This window comes from Camelus bactrianus, chromosome 15, assembly GCF_048773025.1.
Source record: "Camelus bactrianus isolate YW-2024 breed Bactrian camel chromosome 15, ASM4877302v1, whole genome shotgun sequence".
Taxonomy (NCBI): domain Eukaryota; kingdom Metazoa; phylum Chordata; class Mammalia; order Artiodactyla; family Camelidae; genus Camelus; species Camelus bactrianus.
The window spans coordinates 48,577,188-48,590,109 of NC_133553.1; the positions used below are offsets into that span (position 1 = coordinate 48,577,188).

Here is a 12,922-nt window from a genome sequence, read left to right on the forward strand (position 1 = left end):
GATCCTTTTTGTCCTTTGTGTTCTCTTTCTCTCTTTTTTGCAACTGCATTGTCTGTTTTGCCAGTTTGTTTCCACAGACACCATTGACAATTTACAGTTTATTTAAATGGATCTGAGAAGAGGCAATGGTCATAAATAAAGCTCTGACGTGGGCTATAAACAGCACGAGTGCTCAGGACTGCCCATCTTCTACGTCTACTTACCACTTAGCAAATCAAGTTTACAGTAATAGTTTAAAGAAGGATAGACTTTTTTTTTTTTTCTGGATGTGAGTGGTAGGAGGGAGGTGAAGGCTCATCAGTCCTTATCCCTTTGGATATTATAATGGAAGTTGTGGCCAATCTAAGGAGGAGGGGGCATTCTCAAAGGAACCGATGAATCTTGGTTGGGGTCTGACCCACACACAGCTGTGAGCATTCACTCTTCTTAGGGCAACTAGGGCAACTGTGGCTCCTAAAATGATTACAAACTGCAGGGACCAAAGAATTTGGGACTTTTGTCCTTTTCGCTGATAGTGAAGTGGTGTGGATGGAGCAGGGAGAGGTCGTTGCTGAGCTACAGCAGACAGATGCCGAGAGTAGGAGGCAATTTCTGCACTGCAGGGGGCTATTTCCATAATATATACAACAAGGAGGCTAAGTGGGGAGAGCAGGAGAGCTGGGTCCCAAAGGACTGGCTGGCTCAGAGAGAGGGCTTCCTCCATTCAGATAAGTGTGACTCCTAATGCCTTCCACCCCCTGCCCCTCAATAACCATGATCCTTAGATACTATTCTTTCTTGCTCAGGTTTAAATTAGGAGGGAGACTGTAAAGAAGGCTGAGTCTCATAAGAAATTAAAGAGGGAAAGGATTTAGGGTGAGGGAAAGGATTTAGGGTGAGGGAAAAGATAGGAAAGGAGATACATCGAGAGAGTTAGAATTCAAGACTATGCTGAAAGAGAAAAATAAATCAGTATGTTGTAATGGTGAATATTATAAGATTGATAAATGGAAAATTGGTGATTGTCCATCTGTCATTTTCCCAGCATTCTGCTAGGCACAGCAAGGGGAAAAAAATGAAGGTCAAAATTTCTTCCCTGGAAAATTTACAGCAGATGAAGGAAAGCTTGAATGTCAAAATGAAGTTTATTTCTCCAACCCCATAGGTCTTCTCTGTTGGAGAAGAAGAAATGAAAGCTGACTGCAGTAGATGGAAAGTCATACTTTGGACAAGGCCACCTAGCCCTAGAGAATGCAGCCGCTCTCGCTGCTGTAGCTTAGTGCTGGAACAGCATCAGTCCAGATGTCAGGATGTCCCCTGGTCAAATGCTTTGGAAAATAAAGAAGTTGAAGAAAATCGTTTACATTTATGGTGTGGTAATAAGCTAATCAGGTTAGCTTTAGCAATCACCCCTGTTCCCCAGTCTTGAGTCAAATGCTCTGAGGCTTAGTTGAGACATTACCATCATCAAGAGGTGGCAAAATTAGGGAGCTAGTTCAGAGGCTGGGTACCAACTAGATGTTCCAATTGGTTCACATGGAAGAGGTTGGAACCTGGGAAAACCTTGTGTGGCTTTTCTCTCTATAGACAGATTGGAATCTCTAGAAAGCAGGGAGATGGCACTCTTACAGTTTCATACACACGCTGAAATACATACACTTTGATGGAGTGTTTTAAGGATACTAACATTTTCATTTGATTCAGCAGTTCCAGCAGCCTAAAATCGCCTTGTGATTGCGTGAGGTTAGGTGCTCTGAGTAAGTGAAGTCACAGAATAATAAAAAAAATAACTTGGGACCTTGGTGTATGTACATCAATGATAAGAATCATTAGATAGAAATAAAGGTCTCATGAGGGCCTAAACCTCACTAAGGAGTGAGAGAAACCTCTCAAGAAGCGCTGGTAAAGGTGGGCCATCCCTTTAAGAAACCAAGGGACAAGCCAAGTGGACCAAATGGATAAAATAACCAGTGAGTGACACGTTTTTGAACATGACACTGAGAAATTTATCTACTGACAGTTTCACCAACTAGACTGAAGACATGCAAACAGATGACTAGCCAGATAAATACTGCATATAGTAATTATGCTCCAGCTATAAATATGGTGAGTTGATGTTTTCTGCCCTCAGGGAAGTGCAGTTAAAATTGGGATAGCAATTTTGATGAGAAGGGAATCAGAACTCAGGGAACCTGAGTTCAAATTTTTAAATAGCCCTGGAGACTGGGTCATCGTAGTAGAGCATCCGACACCACCGAGGAGAATTTTATTTTCCTGTGTCGCTCCCACAAGGGTTGCATGCGAAGAGGTTAAGATTATTCCCTGCCTGTTTGTTTCTAGTGGGAGGATTCCTTGGGCTATGATGTCCGTTTGTGTTACAGTATTTAGCCACAGGCAATCTGGTCTGATTGCTTTTTTTCTTTGCTTGGATGCTCCACTGGAGCAATAATAAGATTAGCTGCAAAAACCCAAACATCTTGACCCCTGTCTTTGCTGGAACATGTTCTCTAATGTTAGGGAAGTGTAAATTCTGAAGCTAAATCCTGTGATATAGGAAGAAAAAAACCCTGTATGCACCTCAGAAAGTTGTATCTCTGCTAGTGATTTATGTTTTCTGCTTTGTAAGCTGTGATAGAAATATGGTCTTAGATGTGAGGATAAAGTTTAATATCCTAGTGTTCGAAATAGATATCCCCAGCGAAAACTTTCCCCACTCTGAGTTGCTGTAATTTTGGTTAACTGTTTTTCTTTCTTTTATTCTTGAAAAATCTCTGTTTGCTGTTATTATATGACAGTCATAGGTCAACAGTGATGCTAGGAAATGGCAGTTCCCCCTCCATTTTAGTAAAAGAAGCAAGTAAAGGAAGTGATTCCCACCTGCGTGTGCTTTTATGTGTTGTGGGTTAGACCAGACCTTTGGAGCTAGGACCCTCGGACTCATGCTCACAATGTCCGTTCATATGGATACCTCTTTTGGAGTTCGTGTTCAACATGAACGTGCTCAGAACACATCTCTATTCAAACATATTTCCTTAGTTCCTAATCACTTGCTGGTTTGAGTATTCTTTTAGCATGGCATCCAAAGTTCTTCTTTATATGGCCCCAACCATGTTAAGTCTTACTGTTCCTGTCTGTCCACTGATGACTCATTTCTGGAACCACATCCAGCCCACCACACTTTCAGTTTGTCTTTTGTTTGTTTGTTTTTTGCCTTTGAATGTTCTGCCTTCTCTGCTTAGAATGCCATTATTTTGATCTCTCTGTCATATCCCGTCTCTAAATCTTCTTCCTGACCTATTCATTCTTGAAGACCCAGCTTAAAAGTTACGTCTGTGAAGTCCTCCTGAACAACCCTCCTGGCACTGATGTAATAAAAGGACCCCTTTACTTATCTCTTTTCTAACAAATTGACTCACTCTAGGTCAAGGATGTTTTCTCATTAACCGCTGTATTCCCCTGTGCCCAGTAACACATACTAAGCATACTAAGCACCCATCAGGAAAAAAAAATGAGGAGATAATCAATAGATATTAGTAAAATATTGGTGAAAAGGAACAACTACGTTAAAAACCACATACTGTTTTTATGAACATGCAATTCATATTGTGATTTACACAATTATACTATCCATATTGATCTTGTTACTGCAAAATAAAAATTTAAATTAAAAAAAATCACGAAGTCCATTTTTTTGCTAGTCCATGGAAGAACTTGAGATGTATATGATATGGATACTTGTTTTAATTATGTTTTGGTATTATAAGATACCCCAAAACCTAGAGGCGTAAACCAATTATTTTCAAAATTTTGTGGATCAGGAAATCAGGAAGGATTGGGGAGAGGGGAGAGGTAATTAGGTTTGTTTGTTTGTTTATCTTTAATGGAGGTACTGGGGAATGAGCCCAAGACTTCATGCATTCTAAGCATGCACTTTACCACTGAGCTATACCCTCCTCCTACGCTTGGAAGAGCTCTTTCAAGTACTTGCTTTGTACATGGGTACTTCGGCACTCCTTGGTTTCTGTCTCTGTCTCTCCTTCTCATCCTTAGGGCCCCTCCACCTAGCTTGGACTTCTCACCTGATGGTCTCTGAGTAGTTAGACCTCTTACCTGGTGGCTGCCTCCCAGAGGCAGGAAGGGGATGCTGCCATGAGAACTATCCCTGGAACTGGCTTTAGTCGCCTCCTGCATACTCTGTTGATGAACGCAGACAGAGTCCAGCCAAATTCAGTGGGGTGGAGAATGGACAGCACCTCTTAAAGGGATGTGACATGATTACAATGCAAAAAGCATGTCAAATGCAGCATGATTTTGCTGCCATCTTTGGAAAATATAACCTGTGATGTAATTAATAGATGTTTGATAAATCAGTGCCTATGGGACCTTGTCATAAAAATCAATTTACTCTCTAGAAATGTTCAATGCCTTTCACTGTGATAAGGTTTAATCCAGTGTAAGCTGCATGTTGTCATCTCTCGGCCATAGAGATGGAATTTCTGAGGAGGAAAAGGGAAACCAAGCCTATGGTCCTTCATTTAGATCTTTTGATCACATTAATCTTATCTAACATACTACAGAATCACAAGTGAGAGAAAGTTCTGCTTATATTGTGAGTACCTTTATAGAACTCATTTCCTCAAAAGGTGGCTTTAGGTAAATTCATGGCTAATAGATCCTCAATGGGTATAAGAAATAGACATGTTAGAGCTATGTCCCTAACCTTTGAGGCTGACAGCGTAGAGAGCAAGGTATTTCAAGCTATAAGATGTGATCCTATTATGGATCATGAAATCAGTTTAGTGGATCAGGACCAGTAGTCAAAAATAAAAAAAGGAATCGAATATAATACAAAGTATCAATTATACATAACATAACATATATATAATATACATAAGTATGTATAGCTGAGGTTATTTTGTGTGTGTGTGTGTGTGTGTGAGTATGAGTGCTGCATTACTATGTAAACTCTATTTCTAACCCTGATCCACAGTCAACAATGTTTTTAAAGTCACTGAAATGGAGTATCTGTGTCCTCCACTGTGAACTCTCTCTTGGTGCCACTTTCAAAGGCAAAACACGAGACAAGAGGGAACATCGGTTGGACCCAGCATGGCATTTCTGATGTTCTTATGAAAAATATTTTGTTTGCGGCTCAGAATGACAAATAGCTCAGAGTCCAATAGAAACATCACTTTCTAAGAGAAGAAATTGCTTTACAGACAGTGTATGGCAAAATAAAATATCTCACCTCCACAGTTTATGCCCTCTATCGCCTATAAAGAGGCTTTATATAAGACTTTTTTTTCCTTTCTCTCTTTTCTAACTTATATTTGGTTGAATGGATTTCCCACAAGCTTAATTCTTCACCTACCTAATGTTTCTGACCCTTGACAGTCTACAAGACATGGTCCAGGTTAGATTTTTTTTTTTTATTGAAGTATAGTTAGTTTACAATGTTGTATCATTTTCTGGTGTACAGCATAATAGTTCAGTCATACATATACATACATATACCCATCTTCATAATCTTTTTCATTATAGGTTACTACAAGATATTGAATATAATTCCCTGTGCTCTACAGGATAAGCTTGTTGTTTATCTATTTTATATATAGTAGCTAGTATCTGCAAATCTTAAATTCCCAATTTATCCCTTCCCACTCCCTCACCCCCCTGGTAACCATAAGTTTATTTTCTAGGTCTGTGAGTCTGCTTCTGTTTTGTAAATAAGTTCATTTGTCTTTTATTTTAGATCCCACATGTAAGTGATATCATATGGTATTTTTCTTTCTCTTTCTGGCTTACTTCATTTAGAATGACAATCCTCCAGGTCCACCCATGTCGCTGCAAATGGAAATATTTTATTCTTTTTTATGGCTGAGTAGTATTCCACTATATAAATATACCATAACTTCTTTATCCAGTTATCTGTCGATGGACATTTAGGTTGTTTCTATGTCTTGGTTATTGTAAATAGTGCTGCTATGAACATTTAAGTCCAGGTTATATCTTGAAGTGCTGAGAGATGCCTAGTTGTGCAGTGAGGGCTGATTGGACTGGGAAATTCTGCACTATTCTCAGCACAAGTTTGGAGGGTTGGACAGAACTGTTTTTACAGACTCTGATCTTTTCACATGCCACTCATTCTCCTTCCCTCTGACAAAATATGTCACCACTCCTGTCTTGTCCACACCTGTAAAAGCACAATGGTATATTTTAGTGTCTGTTTTTGACTTTCTAAATCAAGCCCCTTTAAGATTATAATTCATCATGAGCAGTAAATATAGTTGACAAAGATACTTTTCAAATACACTCTTTCCGTCAAGTATACAGAACAAATTTTTGTGCTGGTTATCATAAATCTTTTCATTTTAAAGTTGAAGAAGTTGAGGCTCAGAGAGATTGAATTGCTTGTTCAAGGTCATACACATACATGAAGCAGCAGGCCCAAGACTTGACTTTGGATTTCAAATCCTACACCATGCTGCCCTTGGCCAGGGACAAAGGGACCTGAGCTAGTTCTCTGGACTTGTGCGATTTTCCTGATTTTATTTTAAGTTTCTTTCCTAGGGATGCCTTCAGGGCATCTATTCATTTACTAGCCCAGCTCTCAAAATCAGGAGATGGTACAAATTTTGCCCTACTTCTAAAAATCAGTGTCACTGTAAAAAAATAAAGGTGACGTAAGGGAAGGTATTCAGTGATTGCCAAAGAGAGGTACTCAGTGGCAGCACCTTGTCTGCCTTGGGGTTGTCATATTTCTGTACCTCTGTTTGGCTCTTGATTTGGGCATGTGGCTATTAAGCCCCCTAAGCATTGGTATATAATTAAAAATAAGGAGAAATCGTATGCCACTTCTATATTGTTCTGGGAGATGTATATTCTTTAAGGGTATGTAACGTGTGCAGAAGAGGTAGACTCTGGTTAGACATTTTTGGTATTGATTTTCTAGACACCTTAGGAACTTGTCAGTTTAGTATAACCATTGTAGGTTAACAACCAGAGGTTCTTACGCTGATCCTGTGCTATGGGGTGAATTATCTCATTAGCTAAATAACTTAAGCCTAATTATACAGTAACAGCTACATTATTACACATTGTGTTCTAGTACTAACTTCCCTTTCTAACAGAACGTTGGTGAAACTCTCATTTATATGTGACCCAGGGAAATGTCTGTTTTTACCTTTTATATGCTTTCATGCTTTTCTTTTTTCAGTATCTTAAATTAATGCATACCCTATTCTTATCTGGGTAAATACAGGAATATAATTGTATTAGGACTGATACCCTAATTATAGGTATAATTCAACTGTCACAAGCCAGAATGGTGTGAGTCTATAAAATAATGACACAATTACATTGATACCCAAATTACTGGAGAGAGTTCCCATCCTGCTTCCGTTCAGGAAGTCTACTCTTTTTGCCATGATGTTCTTCCCCGGAGTCTGTGCATCCTTCCTCCCCAAATCAGCCTACTGTCCTCTTCCAGCTCAGCTGGCCTCTGGCTCCTGACTGCCACTCTGACCTTCTGCCTGTCACTGGTTGAGCTTGACTTCCTCTAGGTTTGCCTGCTCCTTCTGTACCACAAACTCCAGGCTAGTGGACATCGCCAGTACCTCTGATCTGGCCTACAGAAGGGACATGGTTTTCTTCTGAGTTACCTCTTTGGAAGTATGGCCAGAAACCCAGAGTGGTGCAAAAAAGGGAAAATTCCTAAAGACACATACCCATTTTAGAGTTTCTTGGTGGACACGTTCCCTGCCTGGCTCCCTCATGTTCACCACAGGACAGAAACAAGCTTACGCAGCCCTCATTTTCCATCAACTACTTAGAATCTCCAGGGTTCTCTACACTATAGAACCTGTGCCCAGCGGAAATCTCCTGATCGAGAAAGAGTTGCTGCCCCTCAGAAAAGTGATTAATGCTTACTTCACAATCTGTGCAATCAAACAGGCGTTGCAAAGCATTACCTCCTAGAACAAGAGACTCTTAGCCCTAAAGGCAAGCCCAAGAAGCACAAATGACTTCATCTTTCAACATAGAGGTTTTCCCTGCTCTGGAAAAAAAAAAGTTAAAGCTCAGTCTTTTCTGGATACCCCATATACAGAGAATTCTGTATCTTGCCATATGCAACAGCCTAGAAGTTCAAAATCTTTACAACTGGGCAGGCCATTGTTTGTGTCTTTGACTGTAATCAATTGAGTGCTTAGAAGTTGGGAGTACTAATTTCCCTTAGATTTAGGAAACGGAGAAATATACAGGCCTGTGAACCCATTAGTCCTGAACTTCACCTATTTACATTTTTGAAACGTTTTCATAAGTTTCCATTTGATTTTATTTTTCATTCACCTCCTACTCAATGCACACAGCCTCCCATCCCACACTCTTAACAGGATGTAAAAGATGCTGGCCTCCTATAGCCACAGGCACATCATTCCTGTTCTGCTGTCTCTTCCCCCCAAATTCTGGAGCCTGAAAGTGAATGGGAGAAGTGATTTTTCAGTGCCTCTGCCTGGCCCAAGTTCTTCCCTAAGCCTGGAAGTCTGCCAGCAAGCCAGTGGTCTTGCTCAGCTGTATATATATATTGATCAGATTGCCTGAATAATAAAGGAATTGCCAATTCATTTCTGTCAACCTTCTTCCTTGCTTGGGGAAAACCAATCGAAAGAGGGTTCAGATTGTCTTCCCTAACGTTTTATTGTGAAGGACAGCTGTCTCTGTAACCTCCAAGAGTCTCTCTCCTCAGCTGAGCTGGAATCCTACACCAACCTCCCATATGCACTTACACCAGCCAGTGTCAGTTTGCTGACAGCAGACATCTCCCACTGCCCATCATTCACAGAAGCACTGATTATTCAGTTAAAAGGTAGTAAGTCTTGGGAGAGGAGGAGAAATAAGAATGGATGACTGAGGGGAAAATTGTGGTTCTAAAACTAAATAAAAACACTAATGAGAAATGATGGAACACTTAAGAGCCAGGATTTTTGGATCATATTTTCAATATGTTTTACCCATGTCTTGCTCTCTCTCTCTCAACACACACACACACACACAAACACACATTCACAGAAGCACACAGCTAAACATAAATCATAAAAGGTCATGTCATCACATAAGGCCACTAAACTCACCTTTCTAGTTTACAGAGCAAATTCAATATTATCATAACATTCTTTCTTACTTACCCGATATCCATCGTGATTTGCATCAGATGTGTAGCCTTTTATGAGAGGGACTAACATGCGTGAGGATTTGATTGGGTAGATTAGAATTTGCCAATAATTAGTCAGTTCCGCCCTTCTTACCTTCCTCCCTCTCTCCTTCCTTCCTTCTTTTAAAAAACGTCACTGAATGCCTACTGCCCATACAGGGCTGCTTTGTGAAGGATCCCAAAAAACATAGATGAAGATGTCTTTGCTTTCAAGGATGTGGTAACCTGGGAAAATAAAGCAAATGCATAGGTTATGTTAACTGTCATCATCATCACCATCATCGTCCTACAATTTATGTCACAAGTTAGGGTATGAAACATTAAATGCCAAGAGGACTAAACAGCGAGATTTGCCCAGAGGAGAGAAAAAGGGTCAGCTCAGGGGATGTTTCACAGAAGTGGTGAAACTGTAATAGAGCTTTTATGAAAATGCAGGCCTGGAATATATGGAAATAAGTTAAAGGACTATATTGCAGGTGGAAAATAGAATATCTGAAAAGCTTCCTCCCCTTGGGGGAGCTCTGCTGGTGACCTCCTCAGAGCAGAGACCCAGACTTTTACCACTGAAGGTCCAGCAAAGGGCCTGAAATCTGGGAGCACATGGTACGGGCTGAGTGAATACTGAGTGCAAGGGTGAGATGCCAAACAAAACCACAAGGGCATTCACACTTAGCCTGTATACCTGAGGCTGTGTGTTTTGCTATGGAAGATTTTAGGAAACAAAGTGTTTTATTTGTTTGGCTTTGCTTTGCTTTTTAAGTGTATGACAGCCCCTCTAGACAGAGGGTATGAGCCACTGTCTGGGAAGAGAGTTATTTCAGGGAGAGTTGGGTGTTGAAGACAGGGAAGTCAATTACTCATAACTTACTCCATTACAGCCCTGAAACAAGTAGCCGCCTATGTCCCCCGATTCTCCAGTTCTCCTTTCAAATACAGTAGATCTTGGCAGTCTGGATGCTCATAAGCTTTTCAGTGAATAACATCCTTACTTTCCTTTTATAAGTGCTCCTCATGAACTTGGAATTAATATTTCTTTTATTACAGTCAAGGGACCGTAAATCCGGACAGTTCTAGCCCAGTACCACAGCCAGTGAGTCTCAGAGGGGAAACGGCCCAAAACCCACATCTGTCCAAGTTTCTAACTTTTAAGTGAGAAAAAAAGCACTTAAGAAACAATCTTTTAAAATGTTCTCTTTTACATAAGATTATGGTAGCTGCACAGGAAATAAAACAATGATATTCTCCACCTCTGAGATTTTTTTCTTCCTTGTGGTGAACTTGGTTCAATTTAGATGGAGGAATCGTCTTTTATCCTTCCTGCTTGTAAGTAGTAATATGTAATCTGATTGGGTCAGCTGTCAATAGTTTTACATTTCTTCCCCAACAGCATAGTTGCACATATGCCCTAAGGTTTGAGATCTTATTGCTAATTTACCAGATATATTGGGTTATTTTTATTACCCTCTTCAGGAGCAAAAGAAGAAAAAAAATCTAATTTCTAATGCAGTTTTAATCTAGTGAAGACTTTTGGGAACTAATAGAAATGCAGCCATAAATTCCAAATGCACAGAAGTGCTGGATGAGGGCTGTCGCTTAGACTTGGCAGAATCCAGGATCCCAGGGATGATGGATACGATGTGACCGGCAGCTACGGATGTGCACAAACATCAGGGAATTTTAGGACTAGTTCCATTCATTTTCTTGCTGTAAACAATTATTAGGTGAGCTTAATCTTGTGTCCTTTAGTGATGAAGCTTCAGGGCCCGGAGTGCCCAGGGCGTGTAGCTACCTCTGGTGAGACTTGGATCAGGTGGCTGCTAATGTCTTCCCAGCCTACAGCCCTGGGCAGCTGCCCCCAGGGGTAGTGGCTGTGCTGGTGAACGGGAGCCGAAAAGCTGAGTCGGGAGCCGAAAAGCTGAGTTGTCTGCTCAGAGGGCTGCAACAGGTCCTGTGTGTTGCCATATCCACAGTGTCGAGAACTGTGCCTGGGACAAAGGAGTCTGTCAAACCCGGCACGGGATGGGCTGCTGCTGTGCCTACTTCTAGGAATTTATCAAATATGCATAGACCAAATCACCAGAGAAAACAAAAGTACTATTTCACTTCTCTTCTTCTTTAACTTGGCTGGGAGAAGTAGAGAGAAGAGAGGATTCTCTGTGTTCCCTGCCAGAGCTGCCTTTTTGAGTCCTGAGGAATTGCAGAATCCTCAAAAACTCCATTGACTTTTCCCCTCAGTTTTGTTTTTTTTTTTGAGAAATAATGGACATACATCACTGTATAAGTTTAAGGCAAACAGCATGATAGTTTCACACACACACACACACACACACACACATCTATATCACAGTAGGTTCAGCTAACATCTGTCTTCTCATAAAGATACAATAAAAAGAAAAGAAAGAAGAAAAGAATAAAGAAAAAATTTTTTTCTCCTTGTGATGAGAACTCTTAGGGTTTATTCTCTTAACAGCTTTCCTATATATCACATAGCAGCTGTAGTCACCATGTTGTACATTACATCCTCAGTGCTTATTTATCTTATAACTAGATATTTGTACCTTTTGACAACCTTCATCCAATTCCCTTTCTCCTCACCCAAGTCCAACCTCTTTTTCTATGAGTTTTGTTTTTTCTTTTTTTAGATTACACATATAAGTGAGATTGTACAGAATTTGTCTTTTTCTGACTTATTTCATTTAACGTAATGCCTTCAAGTTCCATCCATGTTGTCACAAATGGTAGGGTCTCCTCATTTTCTATGGCTGAATTATATTCCATTGTGCACATATATGCATAACTTCTTCATTCATCCTTTGATGGACACACAGGTTGTTTTTATGTCTTGGTTGTTATAAGTAATGCTGCCATGAACATGGAGGTTCAGATACCTTTTCAAGTTAGTGTCGTTGTTATCTTTGGCTATATTGTCAACATGGAATTGCTTCCATTGCTTTTCTAAAGTTTTTGTTCTTCCAGTGGTCTTTTATAGCCCTTATCCTTAATTTCACTCACTGAAATGATGCCTCCGGCCCTCCTTAAAAATCTGAAATTGATACCAGTGACATTGAGTTTACAATGTTGGTGTCCAGAGCACGCAGATATAAGTGGAAGTGGGAAAATATGCCATACTGAGGCAATTCCCACAATTCTCCACACTCCCTCACCACTGTGCCTTAGCACAAGCTCTGCTTGGAACCCCAGAGTCTGCTGATGACTGGTACTAGTTTCGTAACATGCAGCACAGGGATCAGGTCACGTGGAAAGCTTTTACTACATCCCACTCTGGGATCGGGTTTTCCCTGGTATGCCCATAAGCCCCTAGGTGTTCACCGACTCTAGTATTTGCTTCTCTGTCTTAGGCTGCTGACTTCAGTAACCCCCAACCCCAACACACAATAGACTGAGAACTTCTTAAAGACAGGGAATTCGTAAGTTTGACTCATCTCTGTTGTCTCTTTACTTAGTACAATGACTGGCAAATATTAGGGATGCAATACATGTTTTTGAATAGATGAGTGAGATTGTTCCAAAAAAAAAAGATCCAGTATGATTTGGCAAATGAAAACATGGTAGATGAAGATGAGGGGTGGAGAGGCTGTTTCAGGTACTTTTTGATTTGGTCTTATTTGTAAGAATCAACTAAAGTCTTGAGTCAAGGATGGTGGGTCTGGGTTCTCCTGTCACCGGGGTGAAGAGTGTGATGCTGTTCCCCTGAGAATGATGGAATGGTCT

General features: G+C 40.4%; 1 long non-coding RNA gene across 1 annotated transcript in view; it reads left to right on the top strand.

Annotated features, from left to right (window-relative positions):
- The window catches only part of LOC123612059 (uncharacterized), a 339,122-nt gene that overhangs the window by 68,545 nt on the left and 257,655 nt on the right, over positions 1-12,922 (top strand). The gene's annotated exons all lie outside the window — the stretch shown is intronic.